Here is a 21,068-nt window from a genome sequence, read left to right on the forward strand (position 1 = left end):
ACGAATCACTTTGAAATGTAAATATGTGGCAAATATTACATAAAATATACTATATTATATTATAGTATAGTATACTATACTACAATGTACTATATATACTATAGTATATTATACTATATTAAAAATAAGTCAACAGTGGAACCCCAGACTGATAAGGGCGGCAAAGGTGCCTGAGGACACGGGGAGCTCCTCCCACCCCCAGTCCAGCCCCTCCCAACCCCAGTCCAGCTCCTCCCAACCCCAGTCCAGCTCCTCCATCCTCAGTCCAGCTCCTCCCAACCCCAGTCCAGCTCCTCCCAACCCCAATCCAGCTCCTCCATTCTCAGTCCAGCTCCTCACAACCCCAGTCCAGCTCCTCCCAACCCCAGTCCAGCTCCTCCATCCTCAGTCCAGCTTCTCCTTCCCAGTCCGGCTCCTTCATCCCAGTCCAGCTCCTCCATCCCCAGTCCAGCTCTTTGTAGACACCCCTTCTGCCCTCTATAGGTGGAAAAGTCTGTGTCTCCATTGTACAGATTTGGTTTGTTTCAGACTCGTCTATGGTTTCGAGGACCTACCCCAACCTGGAGTTCTTCCCAGCTCCTACGCTGTATCGTCTGACGATGAGGAGCCAGCCCCACGGTGGTTGGAGTTTGGGAGCAGAGCCTGGTGGGAAAGGACCCTGGCATTTCCTTGTCCAGATTCTGGAACCCTCCAGGGGCTTTCCCAGTGAGGAGAACCTCAGGGAGCGCATGAAGTTGGACTGAGAGGCTCGTGTGTGTGAGGACAGAGCCCCGCCATGGCCTAGCGAAGGCTCAGGGAAGACTGGAGTTTTGGGGGCAGTGGAAGAGCGGCAGGGAGTCCCAGCCAGTGCCCGTCTGGGAGCCCACACCTTCAGCAACCTTGGACAACATGACAGAAGATGGCCAGGGCTCACCTGTGCACAGGCCATACTCCCTCAGGAGGACTCCAAGTGGTGGTAGAAAGTCTGTGACACTTCCTGCTTTCATAGTCTTCTGGTCCTTTCATTATCTGTGAGAACATATGTATAAATAGCACATCTAGTGACTACAAATGGGTATTTAAGGTGAAGCTAAAACAGATACTAATGTTTAAAAAATGAGTCAATGTAAAATAATTTTTAGGACATAGGGGTATGTGAAAAGTGAAAGTGTTAGTCGCTCTGTCATGTCTGACTCTTTGTGACCCCATGGACTGTAACCCACCAGGCTCTTGTATCCATGGGATTCTCTAGGCAAGAATGCTGAAGTGGGTTGCCATGCCCTCCTCCAGGGGATCTTCCAGACCCAGGGATCAAACCCAAGTCTCCCACATTGCAGGCAGATTCTTTACCATCTGAGCCACCAGAGGAGCCCGAGAATACTGGAGTGGGTAGCCTATTCCTTCTTCAGGGGATCTTTCCAACCCAGGAATGGAACCGGGGTCTCCTGCATTGCAGGCAAATTCTTTACCAGCTGAGCTACCAGGGCAGAACTAATTTTTAAGACATAGGGATATGTAGTGTTGTAAAAAGCACAGAGGTTAGGGTGGGGAGGCTGGTGAGACAGGCTCTCTGCGGTGTTTCCCTGGCAGGTAGACAAAATATGAGATATTGAGAGCAGAGGGTGGTTTGGTGAGCCTGACGTAGGCTCAAAGGACCCCACACACCTTTCCCAGGGGGCCACGCGCTCGCTGCTGGAAGACACCATCCGCCTTCCCACCCGACGTCTGGACTTCAGCCTGCTTCGTCCCTTTTGCTTTCCTTTTACTTGTCACACACACACGCTCCCTCCCAGAGTCCAGTCGGACAGGTCAGCGTGTGTTACAAAAACACCATTTTGCTGAGGTCACCCCCTCTCCATGTCACCTGGTCCAGGTGCAGACCAAGGTTGACCTTTGACTCATTCAGCTCTGCCGGGCCCCTGCCCAGAGCTCACTGGAGGGGACTGACTGCACCCTTCGTGTGGCATCGGCCCTGCAGGGAATTCTGAGCAGGTCTGCAAGGACTGAGCACCTATTGTAGGCAGAGCATGTGGGGGCCCTAGGGGCCCTCCCCCCAGCACTGTGTGTGTGTGTGTGTGTGTGTGTGTGTGTCTGTGTGTCTGTGTGTCTGTGTGCTGTGTGCAGCGACAGAGTGTTCTCCCAGGGAGTGGGAGTAAGATTCTGGAAGCTTCTGAAGAGGGGGTGGCTTCACCAGGCTAGCTTCTCCTGGCTCTCCATGGAGTGAGACCGTGCTTGGTTCAGGACTGTGAATGAACCCACTCATTCATTTACTTTCAATCAATGTCTTGGTGGCTCAGAGGATCTGCCTCCAAGGCGGGAGACTCAGGTTCGATCTCTGGGTTGGGAAAATCCCCTGGAGAAGGGAAGGGCAACCTACTCCAGTATTCTTGCCTGGAAAATCCCATGGACAAAGGACCTTGGCAGACTACAGTCCATGGGGTCACAAACAGTCAAACAGGACTGAGTGATTTTCACTTTCACTTTTCACTCAGCATCCCAGAAAGTGCACTAGGAACTTGAAACACGAGTCCTAAATTTATGGGAAGAGTGAAAGCTGGACAATGGTCAGAAAACGTGATGAGGAAAGGTTTTGAGGGGGTGAGTTTCCTTCTGGATACTGTGGACCCCTGGCTGTCTCCCTCCCAGAGAGAACAAGCCTACCCTTCCCACTAAGTCTCCTGGTCGCACTGGGCATTTGGTGATGATGCCAGGTCACCAGCAGGAGGCTCCCCCTGTCACACGTGAGGGATCACTGCTCTCAGAGCACAGGCTTAGGTGGCATTCTTCCTTTGGGTCCCTGGGGGGTTAGCACTCCATGTGACCCTGAGGACACCTGCCTGCTCCAGCCTTGGGGCCAGTGGGCAGGCCTCCCTGGAAACGTATTTTCAGCCTGGGGAGACTTGGCCTGCCTCCCCATCGATAGGACACACAGGCCCACGTTCGATGGGGAACAGGGGGGCAAAGGCTGTTCTGAGGTCAGTGGAAGCAGCAGAGTGGCTGGGATCCGAGGGGAGATCTTGAGGAGACTGGAAAGGCTGGGGGTCCTGCCCAAGGCTTCCTCCAGGACGGGTCAGTGGCCAGAGATGAGCACACAAGATCAATCTCCTGCCTGCTCAGGCAGCCTCAGGGGAGGACATCCCTGGGCAAGGGTCTCCCTTCAGGCAGCCCCGAAGGCTCTGGCTAGGAGGCCAGGAGTCACTGTCGACCACCAGCAAGGATGCCTTCGGGCCCGATGGGTCACTGGGCACCATTCTGTGTATGAGAAACTTCCAATTTAAGAGAAGTTATTTTATAAAAAAATACTCAGGAAAAGAATTGAGCAGATCTTATCTGAGGTCCAGGAAGCCCCAGCACAGGAAGTTATAACACCTCTTTCTAGAACCTTTCATCACATGAGGTGCTCAGCAGCAAGCAATAGTGTTGAGCTATTTATGCCCCATCCTGGCAATTGCTGAAAGGCAGCTACTGGGTTGTGTCCACCTGTGAAATCTCAGCCTCTCTTGCATTATGCTGAGCAGTTTGGGGCAAGATCAAGGCAGCTGTCTCTCTTCACTCAATCACCAAATTCTTGTTAAAAAAAAAAATTCATTGATTAAAACCGTGTTAATGTTATTGTGAGAAACTAATGTCCAAGGAAAGATAAACAGCCATAGAGAGAACCTGCCTTCCCGGGGTGAAAACGCATGATGGACAGCATAGTGGCCTGTACCCTGCGGCTGGCAGGGCCTGAATGGCCCCACGTGGTGAGGCCACCTTGGCCAGGGCGACAGGGTGCTTCACTCTTCAGTGCCTCAGGCACCACTTGTCCTCCTGGAAAGGAGCAACATTAGACCTGTGACATGCCACTTGCAAACAGACCTTGAGGAATATTCAAGATTTGAGCATAAAAATAGACAAAATTTGACCGTGACGGATATTCCACCATCTGGGAAGCCTTTTAAAAAGGATTCTCTACACAAACAAACAAAAACTAATTTAAAACAAAACCCTGAAGCTTTGAAGGAAAAGACAGATAGGACAACATAAACACGTGGAGTCCTTATTCCAAAGACGATCTGGGGAGAAATGATGATAGAAACATACTTACCCTGGAAGGCAGTTTGTTTCTTTAAGGGGTGAAAGTTTTATAAACCTGTAAAGAGAAGACAGAAACTCCCAGGAAGAGGAGCAAAGGGTTTGCAAAGGCAGTGACAATGTGGAAATCTGAAGGGCCAGAAACAGGATGAGCTGGTCAGCCCTCCACAGCACCAGGTGTCACCAGGAAGAGGCGGAGCTAGAAGCCCAGGGGACAGGGCAGCTCACAAGCTAAGACAAAGGGAATCCTTGCAGCCACTGAAGTCAAGCTTTCAGGATCGGGGGAGGCAGACCTCACCAGCAGCACACTACAAAGTGAGAACCAGACACAGAGAAGTGGACAGAACATGACCCCAGAACACTCCCTCCAGTGTCTGGGGTTTGTGTCTGATTATTCTAGTGAGGGGAAAGCTGGGGTCTGGGGAAAGAGAGAGGGGCCGGTATGAGTGTCCTGGGGCAGCCGAGACCAAGAACCACAAACAAGGAATCAAAAGAAACAAAGTTTGCCCTCCTCCAGTTTGGAGCCGGAAGTCCAAAATCAAGCTGTCAGCACAGCTGCAGGGAAACATCCTTCCTTGTCTCTTCCAGCTTCTGGCAGCTCTGGCGTCCCTTGGCTTGTGGCCACGTCCCTCCAGTCTGTGCCTCTGTCAGCTCCTGGCCTCTCCCTGTGTCTCTTTCTTACAAATTTCTCTCTTCTTACAAGGAAGCCAGTCACATTAGATTGGGTCCACGCTGCCCTAATACGACCTCCTCTTTATTTATGACTGCAAAGGCTCTGGGAGAAGGCAGTGGCAACCCACTCCTTTACTCTTGCCTGGAAAATCCCATGGACGGAGGAGCCTGGTAGGCTGCAATCCATGGGGTCGCGAAGAGTCGCACACGACTGAGTGACTTCACTTTCACTTTTCACTTTCATACATTGGAGAAGGAAATGGCAACCCACTCCAGTGTTCTTGCCTGAAGAATCCCAGGGACGGGGGAGCCCAGTGGGCTGCCATCTATGGAGTCGCACAGAGTCAGACACGACTGAAGCGACTTAGCAGCAGCAGCAGCAAAGTCTCTATTTCCAAGTAAGATCACCTTCACAGATTCTGGGTGGACATGTGTTTTGAGGCCACCTTTCACCCTTCCCTGATGGATCAGTGGTAAAGAAAGTGCCTGCCAATGCAGGAGAGGTGAGTTTGATCCTTAAGTCGGGAAGATCCCCTAGAGACAGAAATGGCAACCCACTCCAATATTCTCGCAAGAGAAATCCCATGGACAGCAGAGCCTGGTCGGCTCCAGCACATGGGGTTGCAAAGAGTCAGACACGGCTTAGTGACTAAAGAGCAGCATTCACCCTAGTACATACCGTACAGAGGGCGAGAAGAGAGAGACAGTAGTGGGCTGTCTAACCTGATTCCACGTATGTAAAATCACATACATGTGTGTGCACAGAACACGTGTCTCTCAGGTGACATCTTTCTTCCTCAACTACAAAAGTACTTATGTGAGAAAAGAAGACTGTCCTTCTGACGGTAAATTAGGAATAGAAGCAAGTTTAGAAAATCAAGGGAAGCCAGAGACAGGAGCACCAGTCACAGGGGTCTGGGGGCTGAGACTGTCCCTCGCCATGTCATTCTCCTTGTTTGACGCAGAGTCTCTTGGAGTCAGGACTGGGGCTGGTCACCAATGGCCCTCAGCTCCTGGAAGCGATTACATCCACACTTTCCTTTGCTCCTGGCCCTTCTGCCCAGTACCACGCAAAGTGAAAAAAAGAAATCAGAGTCACTGAATTCAAAACCAAAGGGTACCAACTCCATGGCATTCTGGAAAAGGCAAAACTCTTGACATGGTAAAAAGATCAATGGTTATCAGGAGTTGGGGGAAGGATGGATGAATGGATGGAACACAGAGGATTTTTCGGGCAGTGAAGCTACTTTTTGTTGTTGTTCAGTCACTAAGTCACATCCCATTCTTTGTAACTCCATGGATTGTAACCTGCCAGGCTCCTCTGTCTTCCACTATATCCTGAGTTTGTTCAAACTCATGTCCATTGAGTTGGTGATACTATCTAACCATCTCATCCTCTGTGTGGTACCTAATGGTAGCCACATGTCATTATGAAAAGTGAAAGTGTTAGTCCCTCAGTCATGTCTGAGTCTGTGCATGGAATTTGCCAGGAAAGGCTACTGGAGTTGGTTGCCATTTCCTACTCCAGAGGATCTCCTTGACCAGGGATTGAACCCTCATCTTTTGTGTCTCCTGCATCGGCAGGCAGATTCTTTACCACTGTGCCGTCTGGGAAGCGCAAATGTCAGTTTTACTGGATGTCAAAGCCTGAGATGATCATTTGTTTCAGAGGAAGTGAAAGTTCAGCTTTCCGGACTGTAACTCACGGGTAGCACAGGAAGACTCTTTTTGTTGATAAAAGCAAATCTGGAGAGTGGACCAAGTGTCCCCAAATGCCAATCCTCAGAATGCAAGAGTGGAAGACGGGCTTGGAGCATCCAAGGTGGTCTTAGGCTGGTGTCAGGTTCAAGTGGCCACACGAGATTCTGTGTGTCACAACCTGTCTCTACTGGACACCCAGCTCAGGGAGTTTTGCATGTTTTATGTAAAATTCAAGATAACCCCCAAAATATAAATGGACTTTTCTCCCAGGGACCTGTTTCCTGTCTCATCTGTGTTTCTCATCTGTCTTTCTCATCTGTCTAACAGTGGTCCCACTGCAGACATTATAAAGGTGTCAAGAAGGGTCATGACACAGTTCGGTCAGGGAGGAGCTTGGAGACCCTCACCCACCCTGGCCAGGGTGCAGCCCCTCTCACTGGCTTCCCAAGGAGCCTAAGGGAACTCTGACTCATCAGCTTTCCTTCCCCCAGGGAGTGTCCCAAAAGCCAGTAAGGAGGACGAGGAACCCCTTAAAACCTATCCATGTCCTGCTGGCCATGCTGACGTCAGCATCCACTCTCCTCGCTCCCAGGATGTTCTGGGTCCTCTTGTTGTTGGCAGCCTTCATGAGTGCTCAGAGTGGAAGTAAGTTGCATGGTCCCAACTCTGCCTGCAGGAGGGAGGGGAGGGGAGGGGGAGGGGGAGGGGGCCGGGAATGCAGCAGGGGCAAGATGGGTGTGGGAGGAGAGACCTAGATCAGGCCAGGAGGGGCCCAGGCTCCAGGTAGTGCCAGTGACCCCAGGAAGGGCAGCCACTGGATGTCCTGAGGTCCAGCCATGACCCACACGTGTGACTTTCCCCCTGCACAGTCTGGGACAACCCCAACTGCACCAAGGGTGTGGTTTCTATGTTGAGGGGCAAGCCAGACACGATGAGCTGCAGCATCTCCAATGCCTTCTCCCACATCAGCATCTCCCTGAAAGTGAACCCCATGGCACCCTGGAAGCTCATCTGCAGTGTAAAGCCCCCAGGAGACCTCGCCAGGATGAATGGGATCTCTGGGTTTTGGAGGGCGAGGCGTACCTAATAACTGATAAAGCCCAGGACACCCAGGCAGGACTGTACAAGTGGAGTCTGCAGGGACGCCAGGTAAATACCGAAATCACCACACTGACCGTCGTAGGTGAGCAGGGCGGGGTGGGGGGTATTGACCCCCAAGAGCTTCGCTTTTTTGCGGTCAAGAGTGCGGAGCAACTAGGGAGGAATGATTCCTGCCCACCTGAGGTGCCCAGAGCCATGGAGATGAGGCCTGAAGAGGACTTCCACCCTGCCCCACCCACGCCACAGCTGTGCCATCTCTGAGCTTCTCAGGGCAGCCCCGGCATGTGTGCCTGCTCACTGTCCCCGTGTGCTCAGGGAGCTGGCCCCTCCCTCCCTAAACACCGCCTATCCCCCCACCCCCACCCCTTGCTGTGCTGCAAACTCCCCAAGTCACCGTCGCTCCCTCCCCGCCCTCGCCTGTTCATACGCAGTCAGAGTCACCCTGAGCGCTGGGGACAGGAAGCAGGGGTCCAGCTTTGCCCCGGACCAGGAACAGTGGGAGGGGCTGAGTAGGCACCCCTCAGCCTAGCCGGGCCATGGGCGGGGAACCCAGTGAGGCCTTCATGAACTCCTGTATCCAGGGCTCATCTGATACTTGGGGCGGAGGGGCTGCTTCAGGGCTGTAGGTGTTTCTATCTTCATCCTGGGCTACAGGAGGGGAGCCCCCAGAAAGCCCCCTCAGGTCTTCCCTCCACAGACACCCTCATCTTCTGTGCCTGGAGCCCTGCCCATCCCATGCACCCATCCCCCTCCCATTTTCCCACAATGGGTTTCCCAACCACAGGCGATGTCCCCCTCAAGGGTGCCCCCAAAGGAGGGAGGTCCCACCCATTCCCCGCAGCCCTGGATATGTGGACATTCCGTTTCGATGTTAATGCTGAACACAAGAAGCAGATCCTGGTAATCCTCCCCATCCTTGCCCTGGTCGTCCTCCTCAGCCTGCTGATCTGCACACTGGTGTGGTGCCGAAGGTGTGGTTCCCTAAACTTCAAGCTCCAGAAGGTATTGGCTGCTGAGCCTGGCCTGTGGGCTGGGGAGGGGTGGGGTCGTCTCAGACCCGGCATAGACACTCTGCCCCATGGTCTCCTACCCACTGAGACTAGTGAGACAGTGGGGAGCATTTGAGGTCCCAGAGAGCCAGAACACCTCACCCAGAGGACCCCAGCCAGCAAATGCAGTCCCAGGCACAGAATGCAGATGCCCCACCGCAGACAGGCCACTGAGTCCACACTGTCCTTAGGACCCCCTGGGGGATGGCATGGGGGCTTCCTGCTCCTTCCAGGAGACCTAAGATGTGTGGGTGGGGGGTGTTCCTACAGGACACACTGGTAGGCAAAGGTGTCTGCACGTGGCTCTCATCCCTCCCATCCTCCCCCCTTCTCTAGGTAAGAGGCTCTGAGCCTGGGGTGGGGAGCTGTGTGCACCGTGCACACTGGACTCTGCAGAGGGGACATGCGGGGAAGAGCAGGCTGAGGACTAGGAAGCTTGGCAACTTCCTGGCCTCTTCCTGATAGACATGCCAGGGAGGGCTCCTTAGCAGGTTCTGGGGCCCAAAGTGCAAAAATCGCAACTTCCATAGCACTTGACTTAACAGGACCCTCCCTTCCTCCACCCCAGTCAGGCCTGGGCTCCTCCCCAGGGCAAGAGTGCCATGCTGCAGTCACCTGGGAGATGCCCCAGTCTGGGGTCCTCAGCTGATCGTGTACACCCTCTTGTCTTTAGAACATGAATAAGAACCAGTTTGAGGGACCTTCCAGGAAGCACCTGTGGAACGAAAATGAGGATATCAGTGGCCTGAGATGATGCATGGGGCCTCCTCCACCAACCCCAAAGGGTAGAGCAGTCCCTCTGGATGGGAGGCTGGACAGGTGGCTGCTGGTGGAATCTGTGTCCAACCTCCCTGGTCTTCCCCAGCCCTGGGGCTCCCCTCTCTGCCACCTGCCCCAACGTGCAGCCCCTTGCTGTTCCCAGACTGCATCCCAAACCATATATGCCAGATGTCTTTACAAGCAAAACTGTGCAACCCCAGTGAGTGTATTCTTTGTTGTTTTTTTGGACGTGGGCTGGGACGTCTTTTTTTCTTCCTTTCCTCTTTTGTTCTCTTATGATTTGATGACTTTCGTGATGCACTTGAATTCCTTTTTCTTTTGTGTGTGTACATCTATGATAATAGACTTTTGGTTTGTGGTGACCATGAGATTTCGATACAGCAGTCTACATATACGTGCATGGTTGTTTTCAGCTGCTGATCTCTTCCTTTCCAATGCATTTCAAATATCCTGTGTGCGTCCTCTCCTCCTCTCGTGATTCCTGGTTTTGACCTCCTGTTTGTGTGCGTGGATGGTGTCCTACTTCTACTGTCTGTTTGCCTTTACTGGTGAGCCCTCTTATTTCATCCTTTTCCTGTTTCTCGCTGTGGACTTTTCTTTTCAACATAGACAAGTTCCTTGAAAGATAGAGCTGGTTGGTGGTTCATTGAATATGTTCGTAAAAGGTACATAAAATGTGATAAAAAGAAGGCTTTTCTAGAAGTACTACCTTCCGTGCTTTGCAAAACGTCCATATTGCTAATCCTCAAGCAAATCATCGAATGAGCTGAGAAATACATCCTTAAGTGAAGAAAATAAAAATCTGAAAGAAGCGCTGTGAGTCTTACAAGCTAAAAAGTCCCAACTAGGGCTTCCTTGGTGATCCAGTGGTTAAAAATCTGTCTTGCAATGCAGGGGATGTGGGTTCAATCCCTGGAGGGAATTAAGTTCCCAAGTGCTGTGGGGCAGCTAAGGCTACATGGCACCACTAGAGAGCCCATGAGACCCGACACAGCCAAAAAATAAATATTAAAAAAAAAAAGAAGTCCAAATACATGCAGAAGGCCAGATATCTGGGAGTCCTCATTCACCATGAAGAATTTCAGATTGGATCAATGCACCGTGCCTGGCGACTGTCCTCACAGGAGGGTAACGATCCCAGAACAGCTTCGCTGGCTGTTCTGAGTCCAGGTCTAGAACTGACTGCATTTGCATCTCCCAGGTTAAAGAAAGGTTCGTGCCAGAAATGCTGGGTTTCTTCCACCCCCTGGGCCAGGCCCCTCAGGCACGGCACGTGGGACCGCCATGCTTTGGGGGCCGTGGAAATCTGTTCCGTTTTGCCTAAAACAAACCAAAGGTGTTGATGCTTTGAAAGTCATTCAAAGGTCATTTTAATATTGCTATTACGGTGGGATGGGCTCACATTAAGTCATTCAGCCACTGCACACCCAAGGCAGGAAGCCTATAAAGAAATACTGTGTCTGGGTCTTTGACTAATTTTAATTTTCGACTTGTTGCTTATTTGTACGTTCAAGGATTTCTCTAAAGGAAGTTTAGCTCTGAGTCCTTGCATTGCCCTAGAGACCCTTCTCCCCAGGCCCTCCTTGCTCCTCCTCAGCCACACTGGCCATCTTGCAGGCCCTCAGAAACCCCAGGCACTCTCTGGCCTTGGGGACCAGGCGTGTGCTGATGCCTCTGCTTGGAACCCTGTTCCCAGATATGCCACCTGACTCTCTCTCACCTCCTCAGTCCTTTACTCCTGTGGCCCCTGAGGGTCGGCACCCCTCTCCCAACAGGTGCTGTGTGTCCTGCCACAGGTCTGCTCATCCTTCCCTGGAGTCGTTTCCAGTCCCCGGGGCTCTCGTTTGTCTCACCCTCTGCCCTTGGCACTGGCATTGGTACGCACGGGCGCCCAGGGAGTGCTGGTGATGAACAAAGGCAGGACGAGGTTGGAATGGGGTGTGTTTGACTAGCCTGGACAAGGCAATGGCACCCCACTCCAGTGCTCTTGCCTCGAAGATCCCATGGGCGGAGGAGCCTGGTAGGCTGCAGTCCATGAGGTTGCTAAGAGTCGGACACAACTGAGCGTCTTCCCTTTCACTTTTCACCTTCATGCATTGGAGAAGGAAATGGCAACCCACTCCAGTGTTCTTGCCTGGAGAATCCCAGGGACGGGGGAGCCTGGTGGGCTTCTGTCTATGGGGTCGCACAAAGTCAGACACAACTGAAGCGACTTAGCAGCAGCAGCAGCCAACAATTTTGCTACGATCCTCTGGGCCTTTGGCAAGATTCTGCCCCTGAAATAGATACCCCCTCAAGCAAGAAGTGTCTATAGGTAGGTGGACAGCCCCTGTCAAGGGCAGTCACCCAGAAAACCTAATCCGCCCCCACCCCAAACCATCAGCACGGAAGTGTCCAGTCAGAGGAGGGGGTTCAGGGAGGATATTTCTTCGGGCTGTCTGGCCGCGCATGGGCCACGTGTGAACCACACGCACACACTCGGCACATGCACATGTGGCTTTGGGCCAACACTGGAAGCTTGGTCCTCTAACCCAAGGCTGCCAGGACAGAGAAATGTCTTCCTTTTTCTGGTTGCCCAGAGTCTGTCTCCTCCTCGAGCACCTCTGAGCCCTCGGGGTCAGGGTCCAGGCATGGGTCTCCCTCTGCCCTGAGAGCTGATCACCAGGACCCTGGTGCACCAATATACTGGATGGTAGCCCAGCTGGGCAGTCTCCAGCCCTTGCACCCACAGGAAAGAGAATCGTGAGCCACACGGCAGCCACAACCTGGGCACATGCCCCGGTACTTTCCCTACAACCACACCCAGCCCCCAGGCTGCAGTGGTGACTGACTTGATACTCCAAGTTTCTGGATATAAAACAGATCCCAGCAGAAAGTGAACCAGAAGGCTGGGGCATCTGGAAGCTGACCCCCATCCCCACCTGGGGACCCCCTTGTCTTTCTCCTGGTCTTGCCCCTGCCCATTCTTGCCCTTCTTTCTCCTCTCCCTGGTGTGCAAGTGGGGCAGAGGAGCAGGATCATGGGGCTACCAGTGTTATCCTAACTAGACACTCCTGTGAGAAAGTCAGCCCTGAGCTTCTGAGGGGGGCAGGGGCAGCTTGTGAGTTATCCTGGATGATCTGGAGGGGTCTCTGACGAGGACTCGACCTGAAGGCCATGTGGCTGGCCCCCAGCTCCTCCCCAGGCTCGCCCTAGAGTGTGGCAGGAAGGCTCACTCCAACCTGGAGCTCATCCACACCAAGAGGGGCTCTCTAAGGAAATTAACACAAAATCACCAGTACAAGTCCTGGGACAGAAGCAAATGCTTATTTGGAACGAGAAAAGAAATCACACATTTTATAAAGCATCCAAAATATCCAGGAAGTAACAATATTTTAAAATTAACTGACACAGCAGACCATTCTTTTTTTTTTTTTTTTTTTTTGGCTGCATAATTTCACTGTCTCCTCTTTGGTGGCCTCTTCAGATGACCATAAAAGAGCACAGAGAAATATCATTCTTATGAAAGCACAAACCTGGCTGGAACAAGACATTTATGATGGACCAGGATAGGCTTGGCCAGCTGGGGATGTGAAACAAGTGCCTTGCTGCTGCTGCTGCTCCTAAGTCGCTTCAGTCTTGTCCGACTCTGTGCGACCCCATAGACAACAGCCCACCAGGCTCCCCTGTCCCTGAGATTCTCCAGGCAAGAACACTGGAATGGGTTGGCATTTCCTTCTCCAATGCATGAGAGTGAAAAGTGAAAGTGAAGTTGTTCAGTCGTGTCCGACTCTTAGCGACCCCGTGGACTGCAGCCCACCAGGCTCCTCCGTCCATGGGGTATTCCAGGCAAGAGTACTGGAGTGGGGTGCCATTGGCTCCCTACTGTTGGGGATTTTCTCCCCGGCACTTGGAAGCGACGAACCTGAAAGAATGACACTCGGATAGTCTCTTGCAAGGACTGACAAGTTTATTTCTGCAGTCAAGCCTTTTTATAGAAGCAGGAACAGAGAGCTTAAAGTATACAGCCAGCAGAGCGTATACGGGGTTAACACATAAGCAGTAAAAACATTTCAAGGACAGCGTGGTCTAAGTGACTCATGTGCTTATCCCACCACAAGTTTTCTCAAGTAACATCCCTATTTATTATTAAATCTTGGCGCCGAGCATAACCAAAGGCAAGAGATGTTTTTCTGTCCGCAGTACAAAGCTGGGTACTTCTGGCCCTTCGCCATTTTCCCATGGACTTTCTCCTTTTACGGCTATTTTGTACTATGCTTCCCAACATATCCTCTTTTTGTTTTTAAATTAAGCACGGCGGCTGCTAGTTGGACTCCATTGTGGGAGGCACGGAGTCTTGAGTAGAGACTTCTGTATCCTATAAGCAATGACAAAAAGAGCAGGGTGATTAATACATATATAAAAATATTGCTTCCTGAAAGCCAAGCTCTAGGGTCTAGAGACGATAGGGTTTTGGTTAAAGTATCATAGAATTGAGTGCTATACAATTCCCTAGGTACCCTAACTTGAAAATTAGCAACTTGTTGTTTCAACAAATTGATGTCTAAACTTGAGTTATCTGTGAGATCCTGCAAATGCACCTTAACTTTATCCCAAGGATATTCAGTGCTATTATAGGGCATGTTAGTCAGACAAAAAGAAGTAAAACTCCAGTGACAGCGTATACATGTTCGGAAAGTCAGTTGCTGCATTTGATCTCCTAAGTAGATAACCACAGTTTGTAACTCATTAATTTTTGTGTGTAATTGCTGATCTATTTGAGCTTGTCGAGTCCATAAATCATGAGAGTCTTTGTGCCAAGCAGTGATAAAATCATGATTTTGTATAGAATTATGTAAAGCCATACCAGACAAAGTTCCTACAGTCACAATGGAGATAAGGCTTAAGATGCCTGCAATAATCCACCCAATGATGTGCTTAGATCATCTAAGCCCAGTTTTCAACAATACAGAAAGAAATACAGAATCAGCCCAAGGTTCAGTTAAGTTTACGGGAAGCCATAACTCAGATCTTTGTTTAACTAGCACAATGCTAACATTGTGATGTGAAATGGTGTGATTAAAGCAGGTATACAATGCACATGCAGTACAATTGACAATCTTGGTCGATAAGTCGATATCAAAATGCCCTACAATAAACAAGTACGGAAGGTGAACACACGATTGAATATAGCCAGTACTATTATATAAGAAGATATAATTAGAAGGACGAAACACACCCACAGTCCTATAAACACTATCGAAGTGCTCTAAAGCTGCTGGAATTTTCCAAATGTGCCATTGCTTGGCCCCACAATGGGGACGACAATCCTGGGTCATGGGAGTGATAAGCCCCCGTTATACCAATTCAGCAATATGTCCTTATCAGTCCAAAAACTTGTCTTAGATTTATGAAAGCCTCCAATGCTTGATCTATTAAACCAGGAGCAATTATGATGTTCCTCCTGCTCTTCAGAACAGTTTACATTGCCAGAAACAGCTTATCTGGAGTCATAGGAGTTCCAGTATTCTTCAGTGTCTGCTCAGCCTGACGAGTCATGTTTTCACTTGAGCCCATGTCGGGTAAGGATTCAGACGATGGCGTTTCCTCATTGGCTCCTCCAGGGTCATTGACGAGACCCTTCGCGTCAACTTCGTCACTTCCCGAGGGAGTCCCGTCTTGGGGTCCCTCTTGGTAACAGACATGGCAAAGGGGAACCCAGATTTCCTCTCCATCTGCAATGACAAGACCATAACCCTTGCCTAAGAGTCGTAAGATTCCTGGAAGCCACTGATTAAATTGCTTATACCATATTGGTGTATTGATTTCTAATTTGCTGTTTTTGTCTTCTGCAAAATGTCTATCTGCATGAGTGTCAGAATTATTTTTTGTTAAGTTTAAAAAATTTAGGGAATAAAGAGTTAAATAAAATAATAATTGAGGGTTCATAGGATAAGAAGTGTATCTCCTCTTCCATTTTCCCCCTTTCTGTTTTAGTAAATGAGTTTTTAGGGTGTGGTGGGCTCTTTCAATAATGGCTTGACCCTGAGGATTATAGGGTATTCCTGTAATGTGTGTGATGTTCCATTCTGATTAAAATGAACGAAACGAATGCGAGGTGAATGTAGGTCCATTGTCTGTTATCAAGACAGAAGGAATCCCCATAATGGGGAAGGTGAGTAAGAGTGCGGAAATGGCGTGTTTATTGGATTCTGAAGAGACAGGTACTGTCCAGATAAAGTTGGAAAATGTATCTATTGAGACAAAAAGTAAAGAAAATTTTATTTAAGGAGCAGTGAGTGAAGTCAGATTGCTAAAGGGAATTAGATTGTTGCCCCTGGGGATTAACTCCTGAAATTGTAGTTCGTAAGTGCAGAGGGGCGCAGACATCACAGGTTTTAATAATATGCCGTGTTTCAGTGAGAGGAATATGGTATATAGAGTGCAATCTGTTAGCACTGGTATGAAGATTAGCATGTTCGTCATTGGCAAATGTAAAAATGGGAGCTATGAGCCTGTCAACAGCATCATTTCCTGCGACCAGAGGGTCAGGTAAACCTGAATGAGCACGTACATGTGCAATAAAGAAAGGTTCCGTATGTGAGCGAATTAAAGCTTGAGTCTGTGGAAAGAGAGTATATAATTCTTCATCTAGATTGTATAAAAAGGCAGTAACAAAATCAGGAAAAAGGGAAGCAAGGTATTTGGAATCAGTATATACGTTGAAGGATAATGGTTGAAGTGACAAAAGAGCGTGTAAAGCATACAATTCAACTCTTTGTATTGAAGAATAGGTAGTGGGTAATTTCTCTTTGATATCAGGGCCGACAATCCCTGCTATGCATTTCTTGTCGCCATCAATGAAATAGGTGGGTGCATTGGTGATAGGCTGGGATGCAATGATATTAGTTATAATGAATTTAGTACATTGTAGAAAGTCCTATAATTTTCCTTTTGGTAAATGAAATGAGATAACATTTTGAAAATCATTTAATGCCATTTGTATGGTCAAGTTATACTGTAAGGCAATTTGCAATTCCTTTTTTGTCAAGGGAATGTGTATTGCATATGGATCAAATCCAGTCAAAGTTTGTACATGGCTTCTCCCTGACATAATTAAGTGCCCTATTTTTTCAATATATGATACAATTTTTTTAGACTGTTCAGTGTGTAAATATACCCATTCTATTGGGCTATGTTGAGCTATAATTGCAGTGGGCGAATGTTCAGTGGGGAATATATTTAAAGAAACTGGTTGATCATAATCTAGCCGAGTTGAAAAAGATTGTTGAATGTGTTTCTCCATTAAGGCCAGTTCTTCTTTGGCCTCTTTTGTTAGTTGTCTAGGGCTATTAGGGTCAGGGGATCCCTTTGAAATTTTAAATGGATTTTGTAAGGCATAGGTGGGGATGCCAACAGATGGCTGCAGCCAATTAATATCTCCTAGCAATTTTTGAAAATCATTCAGTGTGCGTAGAGATTGCATAGAAATTTGAGTTTTTTGAGGTTTGATTTTAGATTCTTCCATAACATGTCCTAAATAATTAAAGGGTGCTTTCCATTGAATTTTATCTGGTGCTACAAGCAGGCCATGATTTTTAAGAGTAGTAGTAACTTCATTATATAACTGTTGTAAATAGAATTCAGATTCCATAGAGAGAAGTATATCATCCATATAATGAATTATAAAGGCACTAGGATATTTATCTCTAATGGGTTGCAATAAAACAGATATGAGATATTGGAAAATGGTAGGGGCGTTCATCATTCCCTGAAGTAGTACCGTCCACTGAAATATTTTAACAGGAGCCATGTGATTTATAGAAGGAATTGAAAAGGCAAAACATTTTCTATCTTTAGGGTGCAAAGGTATAGTAAAAAAGCAGTCTTGTAAGTCAATAATAACTATAGACTATTCTTTTGGTACCATAGAAGGGGAGGGCAATCCAGGTTGTAAGGGCCCCATAGGTAACATGGTATTATTAACATTTCTTAAATCTATCAACATTTGCCATTTTCTTGATTTCTTTTTTATTACAAAAATAGGGGATTTCATGGGGAAAATGAAGGTTCTATATGAGCTTTTTGTAATTGTTCATTAACTAATTGTGTAAGAGCTGCCAATTTTTCTTTAGTCAGGGGCCACTGAGGTGTTCATACTGGGGTATCAGATTCCCAATCGAGGGGCAGCGGTGTTAACTCAATGGCCCCCATTAAAAGGTTCATTTAAAGAAATTGTGGCTTTCATTTGTTCAAGAAAATCCCATCCCCATAAATTGATTAGGACATTAGTAATATATGGTTTAAGATAAGCTACAATTTTATTAGGGCCATACATTTGTAAATTGGATGCATTGACAAAAGTTTGTGTGGCATTAGCTTCATTTACTTCTAATAGTCCAGAAGGAGCTATAACCTTATCCCAATCAAGGGGCCATTTTGCAGTTCTAATGATTGAAATGTTAGCTCTGGTATCTAACATGCCTGTGAAATTCTTTCCCTGTATGCGTAAAGTAAGCATGGGTTTCTAATGTTCCTTTAATAAGGTGGATAGTGCAGCAGTAAGGTTGGTACTGCCAAAGCCTCCCTGCCGAACTTTATCAGACGCCTTCATTGGTTTGACATATGGTAAAAGTAATAATTGTGCAAAGTGTTCCCTTTTTTATAAGTATACATTTCCCATTTTCACAACATTTACCATAACATGTATTTCCCCTTCATAATCTTCGTCCACAACACCGGTCAATACCATTAAACCTCTCATTGTGCAGCTACTACGTCCCAAAATCAGTCCCACTGTCCCGGGTGGAATCGGGCCATAATATCCAGTGGGAATCTTGTGGGGGTTGTATAATGCTATTAGTTCCATATCATAAGGACTAGGTATATCAATGCAAGCACTCTTAGATGTAGCTGCTTGTAGCGTCATAACGCTAGGTCCTCCTTTTGTAGTGGGGCTAGAGAACGGCCCCTTTATCAGTTTCCCTGTTGTTTTGGTTGTGTGTCGGGGTTCAAGGTGTTTCCATCCTTATCAAATTTAGAATGACATTCATTCAGCCAATGGAACCCATTTTTACATCTTGGACATATTCCTGGGAGTCTCTTCTTATTAGAAGTAGTAGTATTTTTTCTGGCCTGTGTTGACATGCGACATTGTTTTTTCATATGGCTGGGCTTCCCACAGTTAAAACATTGGCATTAGCAGCTTTTTGTACATTAGTTTCCAATGTTGCCAATTTTGTTCTATGGGAACTAGATCTGATATCCCTATATGCTTTCAAATATTCCATAAGAGAGCCAGTCTCTCGAACTGGTCTGAGCATGGACTGACATTCCTCATTAGCATTTTCAAAAGCAAGTTGTTTTAAAATAATATTTTGTAAAGTTACATCCTTAATAGATTTCTCAATTGCATCCTTTAATTTTCCTATAAATTGAGAATATTCCTCCTCATGTCCTTGAATAATCTTAACAAATGAATCATCAGAGTTAGTGCTATCAACCTTTGCTTATGCCCTGCAGGCAGTTTCTTTAATGAAATCTAACATCTGAGGGGTAATATTAGCTACTTGCGCAATCATATCAGCCATGGCACTTGTTCCAGTGAGTATATCATAGGTTAAACTGGCAGGGTTACCATGAGATTGCTGGTCAATCATCAGCTGTCGGGCCTCATCATTAACCCAAATTTGCCATTGCAGTAATTGTTGAGGATTTAAAACCATCTTTGCTACTTGAAAAAAAATATATGGCATCCAATGGTCAGCCCATCCTCTGAGAAATTCTCTACAGTAAGGAGAACTAGGTCCATACAGAGTACATGCTTTCTTAAAATTAGACAACATGCTAAAATCTAGATTAGCCCAAGTATTTTGGTCTTGGGCAGGTTGATTAAATTGCATTGGGAAAGCGAAAGTGCAAGCAGGCATCTCCCAAGGAGGAGTGAAATGATTAGTATGAGCAAAGTTAGCAATTGCTGTTACAGGCAGAGCAGAAGGAAAAACCTTAGATTTGGGCTGTCCGTTGAATGAAATGACCTCCGTTCTAAGTGGCTTCAGTTTTGACATAACCTGTACATATATGTATCTAAGTTGTTTTTCTAAAAATTGTGTCTGATTGAGCATAACATTCTTATATTTCAAAGCACCTTGTATATCTTGTTCTTTAAGCTCATATTCATGTAAAGATTGAATAGTTTTTACTTCCAAATCAATGTCATATCCTTTGATTTGTTCTATGACAGCCCATATGAGTGACCAGGTAACCCTTGCCGATATGCTCGCAAAACATTATTTTTAACCCTTTTCTATATGTCTAGATTGAGTGTCCCCTCTTCTGGGAACCATGAATTGTTCCAATAAAATATGATAGCAGTCGTTCAACTGATCTCTTGAAACATTAACACCACTTTGTTTCAAAAAATGATGCATTATAGAAATGAAAGGAATTTTACTGCTATGTTGTCCCATCCTGCTTACCTCTTTCTGCAGGGGCTCATTGCTTTGTTCAGCCTTCCTTTCAAGTCCCTGTTCGTGGCACTACTTGTTGGGGATTTTTTCCCCGGGACTTGGAAGCAACAAACCTGAAAGAATGACACTCGGACAGTCTCTTGCAAGGACTGACAAGTTTATTTCTGCAGTCAAGCCTTTTTATAGAAGCAGGAACAAAGAGCTTAAAGTATACGGCCAGCAGAGCGCATACGGGGTTAACACATTAATCAGTAAAAACATTTCATGGACAGCGTGCTCTAAGTGACTCATGTGCTTATCCCACAACCCGTTTTCTCAAGTAACATCCCTATTTATTATTAAATCTTGGTGTAACCGAAGGCAGGAGATGTTTTTCTGTCCACAGTACAAAGTCAGGTACTTCTGGCCCTTCGCCATTTTCCCAAGGACTTTCTCCTTTTACGGCTATTTGGTACTACACTTCCCAACACCTACAAACACAGGAATTTCAGAAAATTCTATTTTTCAAAAGTCTCACACAAAAAGAAAGATGGGTAGCGGAGGGGCAGTAGAGTTGGTGCAGTTATAATTGTGTCTGACTGCATCATGGAGAGCAGTCCTAGAAGTGAAATATGTGTTGACCAGCATGGACAAGTACCACAGCCTCTGCCAACAATCTCATTTTATACACCTCACCTGACCCTTCCAGGCACCAAAGGACACGGGTCCCTTTCGTCCACCCCTTGAACCACACATCTCACAGCTTCCTGTCATGAAGCCAGAGAGCCCACCCAGAGCAGGGGGCGTGTAGGGAAGAAATCTGTACCTGGAGGCCAGAATGAATTGCAAATGTAGTGGTTTAAAACAACAGCAGTTAATTTTTCCACAATTCTAGAGGCCAGAAGTTCAAAACCAACGTAGGGTTGGTGCTTCCTGGAGGCTCCAAGGGAGAACCTGCCCCAGGCTTCTTCCAGCTCCTGGTGGTGTCCGCGATGCGTGCTTCCTGGGCTTGTGGCCACGTCTCCACACTCTCTGCCCCGTCACCGCATGGCCTTCTCCCAGCATCCAAAATCGTCTCTCCTTATAAGGACATCAGTCGTATCGGGATTAAGGCCAGACAGGATGGTTTCGTCTTGACTACATCTGCAAAGACCCTGACTCCAAATAAGGTTCCATTCACAGGTCCGGGTAGATATGAATTTGGGGGAGTACCATTCACCCTTGGGCTTCCCCGATGCCTCAGCAGTAAAGAACCCTCCTGCAACGCAGGAGCCGTAGGAGACGT

The 21,068-nt window shown here is 47.7% G+C and overlaps 1 long non-coding RNA gene and 1 pseudogene across 2 annotated transcripts; one reads left to right on the forward strand and one right to left on the reverse strand.

Annotated features, from left to right (window-relative positions):
• The first annotated feature begins 6,983 nt into the window (after positions 1–6,983).
• Positions 6,984–11,107, forward strand: LOC109573329 (secreted and transmembrane protein 1A-like; annotated as a pseudogene).
• Positions 11,108–13,287: 2,180 nt separating this feature from the next.
• Positions 13,288–20,345, reverse strand: LOC109573446 (uncharacterized). Of its 2 annotated transcripts, XR_002182916.2 has the most exons (3): positions 19,814–20,341; positions 14,575–15,070; positions 13,288–13,713 (listed from the first exon to the last, which is right to left on the reverse strand). It is a non-coding gene; the product is annotated as an uncharacterized lncRNA (long non-coding RNA). The 2 variants fall into 2 exon arrangements; XR_002182917.2 differs by lacking the exon at positions 14,575–15,070 and having other exon boundaries at positions 19,814–20,345.
• Between the last annotated feature and the right edge of the window lie 723 nt (positions 20,346–21,068).

Source organism: Bos indicus, chromosome 19 (genome assembly GCF_029378745.1).
Source record: "Bos indicus isolate NIAB-ARS_2022 breed Sahiwal x Tharparkar chromosome 19, NIAB-ARS_B.indTharparkar_mat_pri_1.0, whole genome shotgun sequence".
Taxonomy (NCBI): domain Eukaryota; kingdom Metazoa; phylum Chordata; class Mammalia; order Artiodactyla; family Bovidae; genus Bos; species Bos indicus.